Source organism: Anopheles gambiae, chromosome 2 (assembly GCF_943734735.2).
Source record: "Anopheles gambiae chromosome 2, idAnoGambNW_F1_1, whole genome shotgun sequence".
Taxonomy (NCBI): Eukaryota; Metazoa; Arthropoda; class Insecta; order Diptera; family Culicidae; genus Anopheles; species Anopheles gambiae.
This window is the reverse complement of record NC_064601.1, coordinates 3,395,943-3,416,442: the sequence shown is the minus strand read 5'-3', so window position 1 is coordinate 3,416,442 and position 20,500 is coordinate 3,395,943. Positions and strand designations below refer to the sequence as shown.

The 20,500-nt window shown below is 48.2% G+C and overlaps 2 protein-coding genes across 2 annotated transcripts in view; one reads left to right on the top strand and one right to left on the bottom strand.

The window, feature by feature from the left end:
- LOC3290462 (uncharacterized) overlaps positions 1-20,500 on the top strand; it is a 70,123-nt gene that overhangs the window by 23,015 nt on the left and 26,608 nt on the right. The window contains exon 2 of the mRNA XM_061649323.1: positions 19,537-19,670. The gene's annotated coding sequence lies outside the window, so the exon portion shown is untranslated. The remainder of the gene's footprint in view (positions 1-19,536; positions 19,671-20,500) is intronic.
- The window catches only part of LOC1281827 (acetylcholinesterase), a 63,180-nt gene that overhangs the window by 20,330 nt on the left and 22,350 nt on the right, over positions 1-20,500 (bottom strand). The gene's annotated exons all lie outside the window — the stretch shown is intronic.

Here is a 20,500-nt window from a genome sequence, read left to right as displayed (position 1 = left end):
TCACGCAAATGAAAGCAATCTTAAACGACCATTATATTAGTGTTAGGAGTTCCCGGAATTATTGGAATTATACATCTTACTAACTTAATGTAATTTTATGAGGTCTATGATACTACTCAAACAGTGTAGAGTAGTTTTTCCCGTGTCTACGAAGCACTGTTTGCAGTCGGATGGATCGCAGTGTATTTTTCCCCCAATTGAAAGCATTACCTTACACTCAGCTCAACCTCGACGGTGCATTGGGAAAACATTGATTCACTTTCCTGCCAGTTTCTCCAACTTATTTCAGCGTGATTGGCCTTATCGTGCATCATCGTGTGCACACTGCCCTTACGCAAACAGGAAGTCTCTACGAGTCGATTTAATTAATATTCTAACGAGTTTATCTGCGAGGCTGCATTTTTGTCCAGTGCTCGTTCGTTCGCTCACTCTGTGCACGTGAAAGCTTAAATCAAACATTTACATTTATATCCTTTGTGCATCGGTATCCTATCTCCCCACCGCACGGATCTCATCGATGCACACCCCAGGGGTGTGGGATACGGAAGCTTTTGACGTTTTGTTTGTTCACTGGCAGGTTTTTTTTGTATAATCTACTCGAGGGTTCATTAATTATTTTAAATCCACATCCGCACACAGACAGCTTCTTTTTTGTTTGTTTGTCAGTAACGGCTGATAAGTATCCGGTCGTGTCAAACGCAGAGTATGAACTCAACAAGGGGAGTTGGTTTGGTCGTCGATGAAGTATATTTTTAGCAGTAAGTTGAGTACACCCATTCAAACCCGGATAAAAGCATTATAATGTACTTTTAGAAGAATATCGAACGGTCAGACACAGTGTTCAAAAAAGAAAACTCTTCAAAATATGCAAACTAAATACAGTATAATATAAATCATGAAACAAGTGCAGTTTTGTCCATTTTTATGCACAAAAAAAGGATCTATTTCTTTAGAATTTGAGGCACTTCAACGTCCGCGGCAAATTTGTCACACAGACTCCCTTGGAAGATGTTCTGCTTGCAAAAGTCGGTCAGGTCATTTGGTCAGCGTTTCGCTTCGTAACAGTTTTCCCAATCTCTCAATCGAACCGGTCAGCCATCCTTTCCCCTCTCCACTGCCCTAAAACGGATAACACAACTCACAACGCTTGTTCCGGGGCTACGCTAGCGTCTTACAGCACAGCAGTTGCTGCATCTTGTGGAAGGTGGGAAACCGGAGAGCCGGAAAGGTTTCTACAAGGCGCCGTCCAATCCCACGCAGTCAGGCTCGGGAAGAAACGCCCGTCCGCTTTCATTCTTCGCCCGTCTTTTGTTCGCCTGCTCCGGAAACATCATCCAGCCGACGACACGACATGATGAAAAACAAAGTCAACTTTTGCACCACACACACACACACACACACACACACTCCGTACTGTGGGAAAGCGGTACTTGCCAACCAACCAACCAACCCACCACTGGCCAAACAAAAAAGACGAGACAAGAGAAAGCAAATATCATTCTTCATTTATGGTACGTTTTATGCATAATGTAGCCCGAATCCTTCCGAGCGAGCGACGGAGGACGAAAGGTTCGCCCGGGATACACAGCACACACACACAACACACAACACAGAACCACACACACATGTCCAACAATAGCACAAACGGACTGGAAGAAGTGGGACAATCAGAGTGGGAGATGGGATGCACGGCAGAAAGAAAAGCTTCTCGTGGCCGTAAAATTATGGTGAAGGATTGTTTTCTCCGGCCTCACCGTGCTGTTTGTTTTCCCTGGTCCCCGGTTGTGGAAAAGTGTGGAAAACGGGACAGGGATTTTTTCATTTCTGTGTACCAAACGCGGACGAGTCCACGTTTGCCGCCGCGCGTGGCCTCGTCAAGTTTTGTCTGCTTTGACATTTGCCGAGGTCCGGTGTGTTGCAGTGCCTGTTGTCGCTCGGGTTTGTTTTTGTCACTCGCCGCAGCAAAAATGCGCCGACAGCACACAACACATTTTAAAAGGAAGCCTTGTTTGACATTAACGAATTGCTTCGCTAGCTGCAGAAAACACGATTTCGGTGTGATTGCAGCAACGTCCTGTGACACGGCACGGTCGGATTGTGAGCTTAATTCCTACCCAATCCAGTATTGAGCCATGTTGCTGCAACACTACCTGCCCTTGTGCTGATGCTTTGGTCGTTTGGCACTGGTGGTGATGCATAAATCACGCTTCATGGTTGTCATGTTGTTCAGTGGGATGTAGAATGTTACGCTGTTTATTCGATAGGCTTTAACACAACATACAGTGCAATGTTTTTATCATCAAACAATAAAGTCCATTTTTTAAATCTTGTTTGTTTAAAATTGCTTGATCCTTACCGCATGGGAGAAGCTTTCAAATATTTATTTAGAAAATGTAGTGTGCGTTTATTTCGATCTATTCTTATTAAATAAGATCTTTAAACCTCTAAAGTACAGACTGCTCAATAGTTCTTGGAAGTGCCGCATGGAAAATGTGCACAAGAGAAACCCGGCGAGCAGCAAAAAGCTAGACTATGTGTGTGTGTGTGTGTGTGCTTGCAAATAGCAAGCCACTGGGTGCTACAAACGGTGCTTTTATGAGCAAAAAATACATCCAAGGACACTCTCGCCAGCACATATGCTGCGTGCAAGGACATTCGTGCAATTTACTTGCAAATACGCACCATGAAACAGCGTACCCAATCGTACCAGAGGCTTGGTTGCGTTTGAAACGGTGTGTCCCTGCGCCCAACCCCCACCTCCCCTCAACACACAACCACTCTCTGTCGCCACATTCTTTTCCTTCAGAATTGTTTCTTGCCCGAGTTTTAAGATGCGAACTCGTTGCGGGTAACGGCAAACATGAGAGTGGCCCTGCCGGGCGCACCTTACAGTGCGGGCGAGAGAAGCGTAATAAAATGACAAAATAATAAAAAAAACAGAACACATACACACGGATAAGGGCAATAAAAGTTGTGCCATTTTCATGCGTATTGCGGAATTAAAATCCTCCCGCTTTCTGCCACGCCCGCTCACGAACGGCGATCGAGTTTTGGTGTGATATTTCTCCCAACAGCGCTCATACTACCGTCCCCAGTTTGACGGAGAGTATCCTGCTGCGAGGAATAACGTTTTTTCCCCCCTTCATGCGCTGATTTCATGTATGTATGTTGGGGTTGTTTTTTTTGTGTGTATCAAGTTATGGCGCCATCCATTCCGCGGTGGAGGGAGAGAATTTTCGCCGAAATCATCCCAACCCCCTTCCCCCCCATCCTGAACGATGATTATGTTTCCGGCGTGTTCATCTTCATCTGTGGGCATCTGCGGCATTCCTCGGCCTGTCTGGTCGGATCGGTTCGGTCGGCTGCGATGACGGTTGTGAAATCGTTCCGGCGGCTCAGCCACACCACGGGTTTGCCAAATTCCCGGAAACGCGAGCTGTCGGGCATCGTTTGATGATTTTAGACGACGTGAAAAAAAGAGGAAAATCCGTCGCTGCTTTTGTGGGTAGATTTACGTTTTTTTCGTTGTTTCTGCTCCAGTCGGTCCGATCAACACGCATGAAAAGCAGCAGCGCATGGATCTGCTGTGCCAATGGTCGGTCCCATCAAAGGCATCAAAGAGAGACTTGATTTCCTGCCCAGTTGGGGGTGATTTTTTGCCATCCAGCATGATGGACAAGCCAGCACGGGAGCGTTGGGTGTGTTTGCTGACGTTTGCCAAGTGATGTGTCAATTCATTTGGCAATAAAGTAATTAAAACTAGTTTTTGTGCGTCTAATGGTCATTCTACAACGTTTGAATAGCACAGCAAGACCTGGTTTTGAATAGAAAAACAAAAATACTAGCCGCGCTAAGGCGTACTCGATCTCGAAAACCAATCGAACTAACCGGATTGAAAGCTTCAGTAACGACTTCATCAACTAAGCGCCCGAAGGTAATGGCTGCTGTTAATTATCAAATACCGCTCCTTTCAATCAACTCGATTAGTTTGCTGTCATAACAATCCGGCAACAAGAAGCTCGCCTTGCCTCGGATAGAGAGAGAGAGAGAGGGAAAGAGCGAGATAAAAAAGGAACAAATGGGAACAATCAATCCCATCCGGATTACTCCCTCTGAGATCATTAGTCGTGCAAAGTCCCGACTTGACGTTGTTCAGCCCGTAAGCCACCGATGCTGGCTGACCGTTGCGGGCCGCCTCGAAGTAGGTCACGGATTACCGCGTGCTGTCTCCGCATGTATGTGTATGTGTGTGTGCGAGAACCATACGGCAAATCGTGTCATCCCTGTCCACTGAGCTGTCAGCCGGCGCGAACAGCCGAGAACATTGGTGAGAACATTGGCAAACATATCCTGTCACATCGAGGCCGAGGGTGCCGCTGCTTCCAGCACTGCGAGAACACGATCCCCCCCTAAAATACGAACGCTATGACAATCCGAACTTTCCTAATTTCTTTCCGGGAACAAGTTACCGCCGCACCCGAGCCGCCCTCGTCCCGGATGTGTCGATTGTTTGCTCCGCCCGCAGTGCGCTTGCAATTCGCACGATCGAATGCAACGCCATCGGAAGGCTTGCGGGAATGTGTGTCTGAATGTGTGCTGGGCCGGGGATTCATGTTCGAGGGGATGCGGTACTGTTTGTCATTTATGCAAATGAAGGCCGATGATAGGAAGAATAAATACATCCTGCATTAGCCGAGCCAGGTACGCAGCGGGCGAACCGGGCCAAGCTGTGAAAGTGGAGGATGAGGAGAGGTGGGAGAGGGGGTTCGGTTGGTGCATAACTAGGACACACACACACACACATACACAGCTGGAAATCCTCGGTCCAACTGCTTCCCCGCACAACCGCAGTCGATCGAAGAGCGCCACGGGATCGACGCATTTTGGTCGTTTGGTTGTCTGAAGGACACAACCGTTTCTCCCTCCGCTCCCCACAACCCCACCCACTGCGCCATAACTACTGTTGATCTCCTATGGCTAATAGCATTCGAGTTCGGGTTGCAATTGTGCACGGGCGATATAGGTATCGCTCCACGTAGATGTGACGTCAACGGCAGTTGAAGCTACCGCGAGAATGCCGAGCTTAAGCCCCGCACCGTCACAAGCGACACATCCCAAAGCACGCAGAGTGGGATTGAATATCTGTTTTTGTGTGTTTCTGATTATCCTTTGCCCGCAGGCGGGAGGTTTGCTGCTCTGTGTGCCCCGTGGTGCATTCTGTGCTGGCTGCGGGCCAGCATTTCCATTTTCCCGGCAGACTATTTTAGATCCCCGGGCCGCAAAAACGAACCACACGCAAGCTTTTCGTGTATTACTCCACGTTTGTCGAGACCGTAATGAGTGTGCACAGCTATCCGTGGTCACCTGAGTGGGGCGGCTTATGTGCGAAGAGTTCACATTGGTGGCTGGTTGGAGATTTCGCCAGAACACCGTTCACCTGTGGATTCCACACAACTGGACCATCGGCGGATATTTGAATTGTATTTCTGTGCGGTAAACTCCTGACTACTTTTAAAAGGGTACAACCACCTAACAACCGGTCGTTCTCAACGGAGCTATGAATTGTGTTGAATAAGTAAATGCATTGCATCGTGGAAGTAAATTAGGATCGGCTGTAAGCTGCCGCAAAAATACAGCTGGAAAACAAATCACTCCCCAGTGTCTCTAGGGTAACATTAGTACACTAGGGTTTATGCTATTAAGATGCATGACTAGCTTTATTTCGCAGTATCCGGGAGAATTGCTTCGAAACATTATGGAGAAAAGTGAGAGAAAGAATTGTACATGATGGTACTATTTGATCAGACCTTTTTTTCATTTGATGAAGTGATCAAATATTGCGGTCCCGGGAGTGAAAGGTTTTGTGTGATTTATCGTCCTGCAATGAGGTTCCAATGTTGGGGATAGGGGCACAGTTGCTGAGCTGGTAACTAATCTTGGGTTTTTATTCGTATTCGATCTGACTATTAGTGTGATTAGTGTGATGAGTAGAGAACGATGTAAGTTTAGGATACAAACAAAAAGCAGAAAAGCAGATCCCTCCCGGTATGGTTTGGCTATGGTTTGGTTTAGTATTCGTCGTATGCTAAATGCTACAATTAGCTAATGTTATATTGGGGTTTTCATCAGTTTTGTAGTTAGCACTGCGCCAATCAATAATAATAATGATAATAATAAGAAGAAGCTATATTTCAATGTACCATTTCAAGCAAGAAATACGTTTTAGCTTAATGCAACCGTACTTTGTCTGTGCAAACACAAACCATATGCAATCAATAAAATAGCTATTCGCGTATTCCTAATGCAAAATCACATTTTTATCTTGTTTATCGTTAACAATTACTAGATAAAATGAATAATTTGCTTAAGCAATACGAAACGTTTAACCCTTCTGCAATGGAGCAGCACGATCGTTGGTTCGATCGTGACTACACGGAACACTGTGAAGGAAGCTCATGCACATGCCCGAGCCACACCTTCTCATCTAATATGCAGTTGGTTTAGGCAGGCCTGTACAAATACAAATTGCGTCGTTCCTCTTGCCTCTCCCTTGGACCCGGCTGGACAAGTCCCCAGCATCATTCCAACTGTTTTGCCTTTTCGGCTTTGGCAAATGCTTTCCCTCAAATAAAGGTCCATCTGATTTTTGTTTTTTTTTGTTTTGCTTTGTTTCTGACGAGAAAAGTTGATTATCCTTCGAGGAGTCATAAATTTCCTGCACCAAACTTACACACGGACGGACACCCGTCGGGCAGCGCTATCGAACGCCCTTTTGGCTGCCTTTTCGGCTTGGCATGCTGCCGCATCATCAGCCGGGCAGCGAGGCAGTAACACTAGCACACAACACCACAGCGTGGCAACGTGGTGGGGCACGAGCGACCGCTGCTGTGTGGCGATGATATCGCTCTGTCGTGCTGATGCTGTGAAACGCGGCTCGGTTACAACGGCCACATGTGTGGCCTCGATATTTACTACTACGGGCGGATAAAAAATGAAGCTGCCTGAAATATTGATTTACTGCAGAGTTTTTCGCCTCAAACGTGTGTGTGTGTGTGTGTGTGTGTGTTGTACTGCCGATCCCGAGTGGGCAGACTAAGCCAAAGAAGAAAAAAAGGGCCAAATGAAGAAAAAAACACTCTCTCACTCCGGCACGCCCAGCTGAAGCGCAGTGGCAGAAAGGAGGGAGGGAGTGAGCCTTTGGGAGTGAGCTAGGTGTTTTAATTTTTCCGTTCGCTTTTCCCATTTTCGTTGCAGACGAAAAGTCGCACTGTTGTACAATTTCGAAGGCTCAAGCTACGGCGATAGAATATTTGTCCTTTCCTTAAAACTCCCGTCCCCGTGCGTCACCGTGCTTGGGACCGAGAGCGTATCCGGCTCGTAAAAATATGGTCCTCCTTTGCCTGTGACCAAAAGAAAACTTGTCTCATTTCTTTCTATGTTGCCGTGTGCGGCTCTTTTTTTCGGTAGTTGCTGTGTACCGACGACCACTCAGCGTTTTTGCCCGAATTAACATCCAGCAGCTGTACAGGGGCTTTCGGTGCTCTCGGCACACGGTGGGGGCCCCCGTTATAAGTCATCCGGTAAACGAGAAAACATTTCCCATTTGCGTGCCCAAATCTTGCAAGTGTGTGGGTCACACTCTTCTGGCCGTGGCCGTGCCTGGGCCGGACTAAATAAATTCATTTTCAGTGCCACCGGTCAATCTCCGCCGGCGGTTTGAGGAAGGTTCATCAAGGGTTTCGTTTCGTTTCGTTTCTTTTGCTTTCACACCTTGTAGGACACTGCTGTGGGAGTCTTTCTCTCTCTCTCTCTCTCTCTCTCTCTCTCTCTCTCTCTCTCTCTCTCTCTCTCTCTCTCTCTCTCTCTCTATCTCCTTCTCTCGCTCGCCGTCTGCGAACGGAAGCAGCAAAGAGGCAGAGGACGCCTTACCCACATCAACAGCATGACCACGTAGGACTGCGTGAGTTTGTTATGATGTTTCTTGCGCTTTTCGCCACTCGCAGCAGCGCACCCACTCTTAATTGAGCTTTCGGTAATTAGGAAACGGAACGGAGAGGCCGTTCCACTTTCCCTCATTGGACGCGGCCTCTTTTGGTGGCCAGCCAGGGGTCAACCAATGTCCCTAAAGAGAGGCGTGCGCGGGCCCGTTTTTGCTTCCAATTATTTTTGTAGCCTTTCCGGAGCATCTTTTCCACCACATACACACACACACACACACACTGTGAGATGAGTTTTCCTGTGAGATGATGTGCCCCCATGAAGCGGGTAAGGAAGAAAGCTCAAACGCTGTGGCAAAGAAAACCGAGCCAAGACCGCTGTGTTCATTTCGCTCACAGCAATGGCTCTGGCGAAGAACTCGGGGACCGGGGCCCGAGGAGAAAGCAAAAACCTTAATAATAAAACTCTCCATCTCCACTCCCTACACCCTTCCCCCCGTTTGCCAGGACAGGTAGGAAACGATGCGGAAAAACTCGATTTACTCGCTTGCTGGCCTTACCGTCCCCTCCAATGCTCTCGCTCTTGATGGCGGTGAAGAAATCACTACTTCCAATTATACTGGGTAGGTTTTTCCACCTCCTCGTTCCACAGCTGGGTGGTTGACCTTCGCTCGTGTCCAGGGAATGGAAGAAGCACCCACGGGAGCTGCAGCGGTGGGATGAAATTTTGCGAAGAAAAGCAATACCTTTTCTCGATTGAAACTAAAAGTTTGTGATTGTATCGTATTGGAGGGAAGTTTCGGCGGTGTTTCCTAATTAATTTGGTGGAGTTTACGTGTTAAAAAATATTGCATATTTCAGTTCTCATCAATCCTACAATAAAATTATGTGTCTTTAATGTATTAGTATCAGTAAAGAGATACATTTCGCGAATAACTGAAGCTAATGTTACTTTGAGTCGTCAAGATGATTTTCTACACACCCACCCAATGGTGTTTGGTAACCAAACTTTATAGCAATATGGCTAATTGATGCATGCCTCAAATGAGAATTGGTGGTGGCAGCAGAAATATTTGTCTTTACCACGAATTGCAGAACGGCGGCGCCTTCTGCGAATGCCCCATAACGTAGCGATTGCTGCCGTCGACTTCTCCAAACCACGACGCTGATGGCCCCCGCGATGATGTTATTGTTTCCTGCAGCGTGCTGCTTCGACACTGTTACACTCTTGTTTTCGTTCGTGTTATTGTTGCTTTAATTGATAGCGTGGAATATGCAGATCTGGGAAAAACAGTGAAGAAAAGGCTCGTCCTTTACCCATTTTCCCGTGCTGCTGTGCTCCATACGCAGCATGAGTTGGTTTTCCACAACCAACCAGAGGAGGTATTTTCTCTCTCTCTTTCTCCGTTACTCTCCCGCATGCAGTGAAGCATGGTGAGGCTGGGCATATCAAGTGGAAGCGCTTTAAACTCTCCCTTGCTGGAAGCGGAGCAGAACAGCATACCGGAACACGGGCGATGCTCGGTTGAAGGAGGGATTGTAACCATCAACGAGGGCGATACAAGGCAGGCAGAGGAGGGCATTAATTTTTTACAACAAAATTTATATCATTTTTTACGACCTATACAGTTTGCCTCGCGCTTCCGTTTCTTCGCGCTTCCTCGGCCACGCTGCTGTTGTTTACCCCCTCGGCCTAAATAAAATGAGTTGAAAAGCTCACGCTACGGTGAACGCTGAAGTTTGAAGCTTTTCACTAGCACACTGGCGCAGGTTGGAAGGGGAGAGTAGGCAGGCAGCACGGGGCGGCGTTGGGCGATAAAAAATGCCTCTCCTCGGTATTGAAAGTTTTTCCTTTGCTCGGCTGTTTAATTCGGTTACGCTTCTCCCCGGCGGTGCCATTCTGCTAGTGATAATGATCTGCCATGGAAACCATCGTCTGCGCCGCAACCTGGGAATGCGGCGCTGGATGTGGTTGAGTGTGGGGAAGCAGAGGAGGGTTTTATGTTTATGCTGCATAACGACGCTGAAGTGAGCGAAACACGGTGCCCGGTGGCGCGAACGCGAGGATCTCGGGTGCGAGGACCGGGAGACTGGAGAAGAAGTCGTTAGTTTCGCGAGTAAGCTTGGGGTGAGGGCGAGAGTAAAAACGACGCCGTCGTTGTGTGGGCTATACACTCGCCTCACACAGTGGAACGGTGGAATCTGAGGGAAAGGCGGAGGGAAGGCATGGTTTAACCTAGATTGTTGTGAAACCGCCGTGGCGCTGAGCCATTTTCGCAACCATTGCCGCGGGGCAGGCTTTTCACTTTCCATAAGTTTTTATGTGCACCGGCGAGTGACATTTTCCAATTGTGCTTTGCGCTTTCCGTCCGTTTTTATTTCAATGTGCGCGAAACACTATCATAACGATGGGGCGAACCAGTTTTTCTAAATTTATTTTACCCATCAAACAGTTTATGCGCGATGGCCATCGTGAGGCACGGACAGAGTAGTTTGTGGGCGCTTTTTTTTTGAAGTTATCCTAAATGCATTCCTTTCATTGCGTTTCCCGACCTTGAGGACTTAACGGCCCCTATACTACTCCCGTTCATCCAGTTAAGGGGTCAAGTTTTATGCGAATTTGCTGCAAGGTAATGAATTTCTGCAACTAACTGAACGCTATTAATTAGCGGCGTGTGTGCGGCTCGTCCCGCACGGAGACAACTTTTTGGGCAATCAAATGCTTTCCCGACGGAGTAGATTGGCTCGCCAAAAGGACCAAAACACAAAGACACTGCTGAGCTGAAAGTGTAATAGTTCAATTACAGAGTTTTCTTTTAATTCACCAACCACGAGGGACTTAGAGTTCCGTCTGTTTCTCGCGTTAGCACCACCGGCGTATGTGTGTGTCAGCAAATCGAATTTATTACTACTATTACTCTCTCTCTATCTCTCTCTCTGGAGCTCCTCTCGCAGGGGACAATCGACCCGGAAGGCAATCGTTTTCATTACTCGCCACCGTGTGTTGCAGGCCGCTCCACCCCGTTTGTAGAGCCCCGTCCTTCTCAGGCGTCCTCGGTTGCGGAGGATTAAATGACCGAAAAAACTCGCCAATATTGTAAGTGATTACGTGCCCGGGCCGCCGGACGGTGGCAGCCCCGGAGTGTGGTAAAACTAATTGCCACCGGACGATAAAGTACCTTTCGCCGGGTACAGGCGGACAGGTTTGACGGGTTGCACGCGTGGGGGAAGCTGTGGCGGAGCAAAGTCGCCCGGTCCCTTTTTTGTTTGCTTCCCTTCCGCCTCGCAGCAGGTGTGCGCAATGGGTAATGTTGGTTTTAATTACGGTTGGATGCCGCGACTGGATGGCGGGCGAGCCCCGCGTGCCGTAAACGCTCTCCCGGTCGCCGGTCCCAATGATTGACCTTCAGCCGCGAATCGTATTACACACACACACACAGGGTCAGGTCGTGTGATGAGCGTGACCGGTGTGGCCGGAGAGGACGCTGGCCACTGCCGAGGGCTCGTCGCTTGACTCGCTACACAGCTCGGCTACACAGCTTTTGCCGGCGGTAAAATGCCACGCTGCGGAAATGGTCGTCCCGAACGAACTATTAAGGTTAATGTTCCTGGTATCGATCGAATAGCACCCAGGGACGGGCCCCTTCGCTTGTTCTTCTTCTTATTTTTCTTCTTTTTTTAGACCAATTGCTCCCGGGCCGCCCCGGCACGAATACTGATTTGAGTAATTTTGTTTCGCTTATTTATTTATCACACCGAACTGAACAACTTCATTAGGAAGGAAAAGTCCGAGCGGAAAATGCGGATCATTAATTAAGGCAAAGAGAATATTTGATCATACGCCGAAGCGTTACCCGAACCGGGTCAGCAGAATAAGCGGAGTGGGAAGGTGATGTTTGCTGTTGCCTGCTTGGGAAAATTGGGCAGGAGTTTTAATGCAGACGAATAATTTGCGCTCGTGCTGGATGAAACAAGCGGTTGGACCCGATTGAACACATTAAATATGCTCTAGCAGTGCACCATGCTTTCAAAAATACGACTTAAACGGTAAATGCCAGTAAATATCAATAAAAAGTACAATAATGCTCGGCAAGCTAAGAAAGGCCCTATAAAAGCATAAATATTCCTTTAACAACCATTAGTAGTCGGCGAAAACACACCGTGGATAATTATGCTTTTCTACAGCACTTACACACACACATACACACCAACAACACACATACAACATTGTTGACAACAAAACGGTCCTCGTTAGCGTGTGTTTAAGTGCAATTCAATGAGGTGACCAACGAAGTGTGCGCTAATTGTTTCTCATTTGTATGCCGTAGCATACACACGCGCGGGCGCGCGGTGCTATGACACCGACACACAAAAAAAGAAGAACAAAACCTCCCTTCCACCAACCCTCTCGCTTTCCACTGCTCCCGCTTCATGTTAATTACGCAATGCAGCTTAGCGGGCAGGTAAATGTGGCAGTATCACTTATCCTTGCTCTTTATCTTCCGGGCGATGTATGTCTACCCCTCTGGGCGACACGCTGCATCTTAAGCCCGGTACACGTAGTGCCGTTGTGCGGCAGGAGCATAGCGTGCCGTGATGCAATTTATGTACCACAACCACCACCCTAACTGCCAGCACTCGATAGGCGAACAACACAGCCACAAACCCGCCTGTATCGTTTCTCGAGCGCGCGCGCAAAAGGATCGTTTTCAAGGATAGTGAAACTACATATTAACACCTTGCGTCGCATCGTTCGGAGGGTGCTCTAGTGTGTGTGTGTGTGTGATTTGGTTTCCTGCAGGCGAGCTGACATTGAAATACGGCATTAAAGCAGCAAGCTGGCCGGGTATTAGCAGTGTTGTTTATTCCGAACTGCGGAATTGTCGGAAATGGCACGCTTTGCTAAAACAAACCACATCGCATGGCGGAGCGGGTCCGGGCGACCTTCGCTCTCGTGCTTTGTTGCTGTGCGATTGAATAGACACTTTTCAGTGGGAGACAGAAGGGAAAGGCATCGGGGATTGGCAGGCTTTTTTGTTTCGTTTGATTTTAATTTGCTCAAATTTCCATTTCCATTGCTATGGCTGACTTTGCTAAAAGAGTGACAAACAAAACAAAACCCAAACCCGCGCCCGATTCAATTGACAGTTGGCAGCTCGAATGGGCGTTGTGTGGTTAAAAAATCCGCCCTATCGGTCCCGTGGCGGTTGATTATAACTTATCACGTGTGTGTGTGTCTGTGTGATATGTAGTTGCAATTATAAATGTTTTCATTATGCAAATTTGTACGCCGCGGCCAACGAAAAGCCGCAGCAACGTGTGTGCCGCCCTGCAATAGTGTTGCAGAGTGCGTTGCAACCTGCAGCCCTTCGGACCTGTTTCGCCCTGTCGCCTGCGGGTGAACAAAAACAAATTGTCATGTAAATGCTGGGTAATTTAAAAGCAATCAGCAGCGCACAGCCAGCGCGAGCGAGTGGCACAGGAAAGCGGAACGTTCAATTTTCAAATATCTTTAAATGCTCAGCAGCCACCCATGTTGCCCTCTCGCTGTCCGCTGTGCTGGTAGTGTGTGTCGCTGGTTTTGTTTTGACTGCTTTTGGAATCGCTTGGCAAACCGAACGCGACACCGTCGGACACCACAATGTCTGCAAATGAGCGCGAGAGTACGAATCGATCGCATTGCTGCGGCGCACCACTCGACGCGGACTTTGTGTTATCCTTGGAGCGCAGGAGTGTTGCCGCGCGGCGGGCACGGGGGTTAATGCTGCCGGCCCCGCGAACATGTGTCGCATTTAATTAAGCTGTACCCGGTATGGGAAATTAAAATAAATAACTTCTTTGTTTTTTGTTCCGTGTGTAAACACGCGTGCGAAATTATGCTTCCAGTGCAGCTGCTGCCGCCGCCATTCTGTACTGCGGGCGAATGGAAGCGTGCGGTGGCGCAAAGGGGCCGTGTGTGTGTGCCAATGGGCTTAATTGAGTTGAAAAGCATGCAATACGGCAGCACACTCCAATGCAGCAGGCGGAGAATGGATCGGAAACGCTCGATAGATGATGGAAAGATTAACCGGCTTTGGAAATGAAACGAAATGTCCCGTGTTTTTCCATATTTAAACAACGAATAACGCCATAACTCCTTGTTAAACTGCTTGTGACAATAAATCCACCCTTAATTTGTGCTGCTTTTTTGTGTAAAACGGTATACTATTTGCGCCAAGGCCACAGTCACCTTGAATTTATGCGCCCCGGCAAACGCTTTACTGGAGTGGCAGTAAAATCCCTCTCCCCGTCCAAACTCACACCCTGCACAAAATTGCACCAGAAGTAAATCTAACACGTAAGACGATCTCCGATTCGTGTACGGCCCGGTTACAAAGTCCACCCGGCCCACCCACCGCCCCTATCCACCGGGCATGCGGTAATGGTGCAATCGCAGAAAAATGTTTGCACCGTGGTCGCGCTTGTGCGGCGTAAATCCATCTAAAGCACTTCCAGCGCCACAGCACGAGCCTCATTCGAACTGCATTTGGTCGGTTGCGCTGGCGATGTTACTTTCTTTGCCGTTCCCACAGTGTTGGCCTCCTTATGACCCGAAAGTCGAACACAATTGTCATCGCAGTGCCAGGGTGATGGTAATGGGTGGTGACGGGGTGGTCTGCATCACTGCATCACTTCCACTGCATCGGCAGGAGCAGGCTGGTCGGTCGGTCGGTCTCTGACCTGACCTCGAACTACACCGAAGCCGAATGTTGCATATAAATCACCAGTTTAGAGGCGAACGGGATTGCTGGACGGGGGTGGGGAGAGGGGGGGGGCATACAACAAAGGGGAAAATAAAACTCAAGCCCCTGCTCAAGCACGAAACAGCGAAACGATTTTCTATTCTCGTTTGCAAAGCATGCGCCCGTGTGCAGCAGGTTTTTTGGATTTTACTGGTTTTCTGGTGTTGTGCACGAGAGCACGAGCATTTGTTTTTTCGCATTTTTCCTTTTTTTCCTTTTCCCCCCTCTCTGGTGTTGGTTACGGTCAAGTATGACCGGGACAAGGTTACGGGTAAAACGGTAGTGTTTCAACCTGTCGGTAGCAATACAGACAACGAACGACGAACGATGCTGTTGCGGGTGTGGTGTTGGAGAGTGAATTTAGCATAAAAATTGCGATGGTTAGGGTTCTTTTTCGGGGGTTCAGAGCGGGGGTGACGAGCGTTTCGATTCGCTTCTATTCTTCTGTTCACCTCATTCCGCTTGGGGTGCATGCGCTTGTGGGATATCTTTATTTCGCTGCCCCATCCCCTGCTTGAGAAACCATTCCAGTTTTGGGAATGAAGAACACGGAGAAGAGTATAAATAGATGCCGCTGCACAAATGTCACACAGGTGATTTCTTGACGACTAGCTTTTGTGTCGGTTTCTGTTATTTTTTTGCAACCAAACAGCTCGTTGCAGCATTATTCTAAGCGAGAAGCAATCGTACGAATAAATGGAATGCTTGGTGTTGGATTAGATCTTCTGTTTCCAAATAGACAATTATTTTGGCAGTAACAGAGGAATGGTTTATGTGGAACAAACACAGGAATTACATATTCACAATAGTGGTGTGCTGCCTGGAGCGACACCGGAGTCGGAGTCGTCTGGAGCCGTCCGGAATCATCCGGAGTTTTCCGGAGTCGTCTTGAGCCGGAGTTGGATCGGAATCGGATCGGAATCGTTCGGAGTCGTACGGAGTCGGAGTCGTCCGGAGTTCTCCGGAGATGTTCGGGGTCGCCTGGAGTCGTCTAGAGTCATCCGGAGTCGTCTGGAGTTGTCCGGAGTCGATCGGAGTCAACGGGAGCCGGTCGGTGCAATGTGCTTGTTGGAGTCGTCCGGAGTTCTCAGGAGTTGTTCGGGGTCGCCCAGAGTCATCTAGAGTCGTCTGGAGTTGTCCGGAGTCGAAGTCGTCCGGAGTTTTCTGGAGTTGTTCGGGGTCGCCCGGAGTTGTCTAGAGTCGTCCGGAGTCATCTGGAGTTGTCCGGAGTCGATCGGAGTCAACCGAAGCCATTCTTTGGAATGTGCTTGTGATCAGGCATTTCAGTTCGTATTGTTTTGTTGTCTTTCACTTTGCGCATGCCATTCGTATACAGGCCTTTGTTTCGAAGGCCACAGGCCTTTGTTTCGAAGGCCGACTTCGGACGACTCTAGACGACTCCGACTCCGTACGACTACGGGCGACTCCGGGAGATACTGGATAACTCCATACGATTCCGATAACTCCATACGATAATGCTGAGCCAGAAACGGCAACATTTGTATGTCTATTTCCAACATGTGTATCTCTATTTGTATACCAACATTCAGCTTCATAACCTTCATCCATATTCCAAACGATGTCGAATATGTCCTCAACTCCGGAAAACGACTACAAATCGTGTCTAATTGTTGTGTGCAAACCGTGAGCCCCTCCCCGTGCCCAGGAGTTCGGAAGCAGCGTGCCTGAAGCAAGTCTCAAGAGCCTAACGGCAATCATTACCTCATTTGCCTTTGCTGCTCGAGCTGAACAGCACTAATGACACAAACACTTGCACCATACCATGTGTGTCATTCATCTTCGCCGCCTCTTGCTGTTACACTTTGCACATGCTATTGCCCTTCCGCTTGTCCCACGAGAGAAGGGAACCTTTTTTGGGAGCGCTTCAAATCGAGCTTTTCTTCCATGCCCCCTCCCCCCATGTCTGCCCCTGTTTCATGCTTACTTGAGTGCTTTTTTGTGCTCTCATCTCGACCTATATCACATGCCCCCGCCCCGGGTATGCGGGTGTACTGTTTTCGAAGCAAGATGCAACCAGTTGGTCGCACTCAAGCCATCAACCACCCGATTCTTAGAAAATGATCCAAAGTGCCCACGAGCACGTACCCCGTCTGCATCTATTGTGGATGGATACACTTTACTTGCTGACATTGATGAGCAATTTTGATCCCGTTTTGCTAAAAAGGCATGCTGTCTATCTGAGAGGCACGCATTTGCACATGGTTGTGGTGTGGGTAGAATACAAAGAGCAAAAAAAAATGTGGAAAAGATCAAGCAACTCGTTAACCTTAGCAACAAAAATCGCTCTACCGCGTTTTGCGATTTGCAGTACTCTTGAGATCTTTCCTCGCAAGCTCAAAAACACGAGTTTGTGCGCTACGCTTGCTTGATCCGCAGTTCAAACTTTCGAGTGTCTCTCGTTGAGTGGTACACTGTACAAAGGGTATAATTTTACAAGTGCACTCGGCCCGACGGTTGGAATGCAGGCGAGTGCACAAAAAACCCCCAGCTACAGGCCTGCACACGCCTGTTGCACTGGAAAATGTCACCCTGTCGAGCCCTGGGACCACCTTCCGTAACAAAGCCTTATCCAAAAATGGGTCCCATTTTTTGCCAGTCCTGGCTGCTCCTACCTTTCACGCTGAGCCCAACAACGTCGAGGAGAGTTGAAGTCTATGACCTGGAAAACACTCCTCTGCCACCACCGCTCACCTGAAACGAAACGGGCAGAAAAGGAATACGGAATGATGAATAAGATGACCGAACGGGGGCAGCACAGTGAATGGTAGACGGTGGAATGTAAAGCTAAAGGAAAATAATTTGATTAGGCAGTCCCGCTCGTCGTCGAGAGCGATCACGTTTGCGGAATTAGGCTCTTCAAACTCTCACCTCTCACTGGCACCTAGTTTTTCGGACCCAGCAGCAGCTTGTGGCAGCTTGTTGTTTGATCCATTTTTATTCATTCACTTTCAACCCATGTGGACTAGGGACGCGCGATGAGTATCACACTAATTGCCTGTCTTTCAAAATAAGAGAACCACTGTGGAGGGAAAGCGAGGCTGGCCGGCGGGAAAGTTTGTTACTATTGAGGCGGAGGATGCTTTGAATGATGTGGCGCGGCAGCAGCAATGGTTCAGTTTTGGGCCATGATAAAATTAGAATCTCCGAGCGCTCTCGGTAGCTCCCGCCTGGAGGCTGTGGCAATGGCGTGAAACTACGTCATCGAGCCGATGCGAGCCGGTTAGTAACAGTAGCTGGCTGAAACACTAAACCCAACCGGTGCGGTGTATGGTGAACGAGCATATGAGAGCACTCGATTGAAAAAGTTTTCGGATGCTCTCTGCCTTCCACTGATTTCGTACGCGATTACGGGGTACATTGGCTGTTGTGCTGTCAATGACGTCATTGCTTTAGTGTGTGGTACAGTGTGTTGGGACAAAAAAGCTGGGATAAAGTGCACGCTGAGTTTGTGTAGTAGAGCAATCTGCAAAACTATTGACAAGGAAATGTATAAATAAACGAGGAAAAATAAAATGTTGCAGAAAACTACTTTCCCAGAACATCGCATCATATAGCCGCACCGTGTTTGAAAATAGCGTTCATTTGTGGCTTCATTAATACAAGCAATGGTTGATGCTAAGACCCGTCAATTGTCGATCGGATGGAGACGCCCGGTAGCTGACGGTTGGATGGCATTTTTCTCGGAATTTCGCAACTTTATCGACCCGCCTAGAGCGCTCTGACGTAGCTGTCCGGCAGATGAACGTTTCAATCCATCCTCATGCTCATTAGAGAATAGAAAATGCGAACCTGTGTCACACGTGCCGTGCTAACGTTCGTGCTAATTGGGTACACAATTTGCCATGACGGACAAGGACACACTAGGCACTAGGATTGGAAAATCAATGAGTGTCATTGCCAGTGCCAAAATAACGGCCAAACTTGGGGATGATTGTTGCTGCTGTCTTGTTTGTCTTGTCTTTTCTCGCTTCCAAATCCAAATCTCATATCCCCAGCAATCGCGACACGAGTTTGAGTTTGAGTTTCGCAAGAACTGATCCCTTCACGTGCCGTCAGATTGAATAAGTAACTGATTTAATAGAAAGTACAGTCGAACGCAACAAAAAAGAGAGACACCCAACACAACACTACGCCGACCAACAAGAGCGGAAAATAAAACCAAATATTTGAAACAAAGCAACTCTCGAGACGGAAAACCGATCCGTGACCGGGAGGCATAATAAGGCCGGCGGCCGCCTGTTTTTCCGCCAGTCAATATCTGGCTTTCGCAGCACGCAGAAACTTCATTGTGCGTATCATAGCTATCCTTTTTTCTGCCCTTGACATGAAGGAACGCACACAATGAGGTGGAAGCAAAGGAACGTGACCACTTACGCAAAAAGGGAATTGTTTTGTCTGCGAGATTTTCATGAATGATTTTCTTCCCAGCATCTTTTGGGGCAGGGAGATGGAGGCACAGATTCTGAAGAATCCTTGAGAAACGAATACACTAGCCTTTATTTTCCTTGGCTCATGCTGGTTGGCATGCAAAATCACCCACCATTAAACGTTGGGCTGGTGTTCATTTCAGTTGCACGAGCATATCGGGCTATTCGTTTGTTCGGTGTGGCGGAAGTCGAGAAACTTACATGAACATTCCTTATGTAAGGATTTCGCAATAATAACGGTCATCGTTCAGTTAAGTGAAGAAGAATCGTGAGTGGCGATTAATATAATCATTCAACTAGAAAACTTTCACTTTGCACCAACGGTTGGTTTGTATTTTTATTTAATTCTACTTCCTCTCTCTCTTGCAGCGTATATTGGATCAGCACAACAAAACTGCTGCAATATGCTGCTTTCTATTCCCCAAAGACGCACGTACACACAGACGAATATCGGAGGAAACGAATAAGGGATGTATTCACCGAGCATGTACCAGCATTCAAAGGTCATAAAGTCACGGTACCGGAACTTTATTTGGAAAAAGAGACTGAAAATAGGGAAACGGAAAAATCGGTAGGCGTGTGTGTGTGTGAGTGTGTGTGTGTGAGCCGGCCCGTGCGGCGGGTGGGTGAGCTCACATTTGGCACAAATTCCTCCGATGCATGGTGCACGCACGTCACGCCCGAGAATATTGTACGGTGAGGAATGAATATTAGCAGCTCGTGCGAAACATGCATGATAAAGAAATCCCGCACCAGGTCCGCTCCACCCGTGCGCTACGTTTTCCGGACACGCACACACACACACACACACACATCCGATGTGTTCCCCGCATGCCATCCGTTCTGCACCACCTGGACAAAAGCAGCACCAACACACACACACATGAGCAGCAACGGGTAGGAAAGGGCCAAATATGTCGATGCTGCTTCGATAAGCTTATTCCCGTACTTTTGTGGGTAGCTCTGCGAACGCCACGTGCAGCTTACGTGACGGTTGCTTTTGGGGTTTTGTAGTTGTTGTTGTTGTTGCTGTGGAAGCAGCTTGAATGCCAATGTCCTAGGAACAGGAAGCAAACGAGAAGCTGCAAGCTGTTGGCCGGGGGCTGTGCTGCTGGATAAGATTCGATTAAGACGGAACTAGTCAATGCGTGCGAGTTTCGTTGCGCCCGTCGAGCAGGAGCAAAAACCACAAAGGAGAGTGTGTAATATCAGTGCGCTGCGCAAAGGCAGCAGCAAGGATATGCAAATATATATGTTCGCTGCTTCACGTACGACGTGCAAGTATTTGCCGGGAACTCGCCGGGAAGATTGGATTTGCGCAAGTTGAAATTGA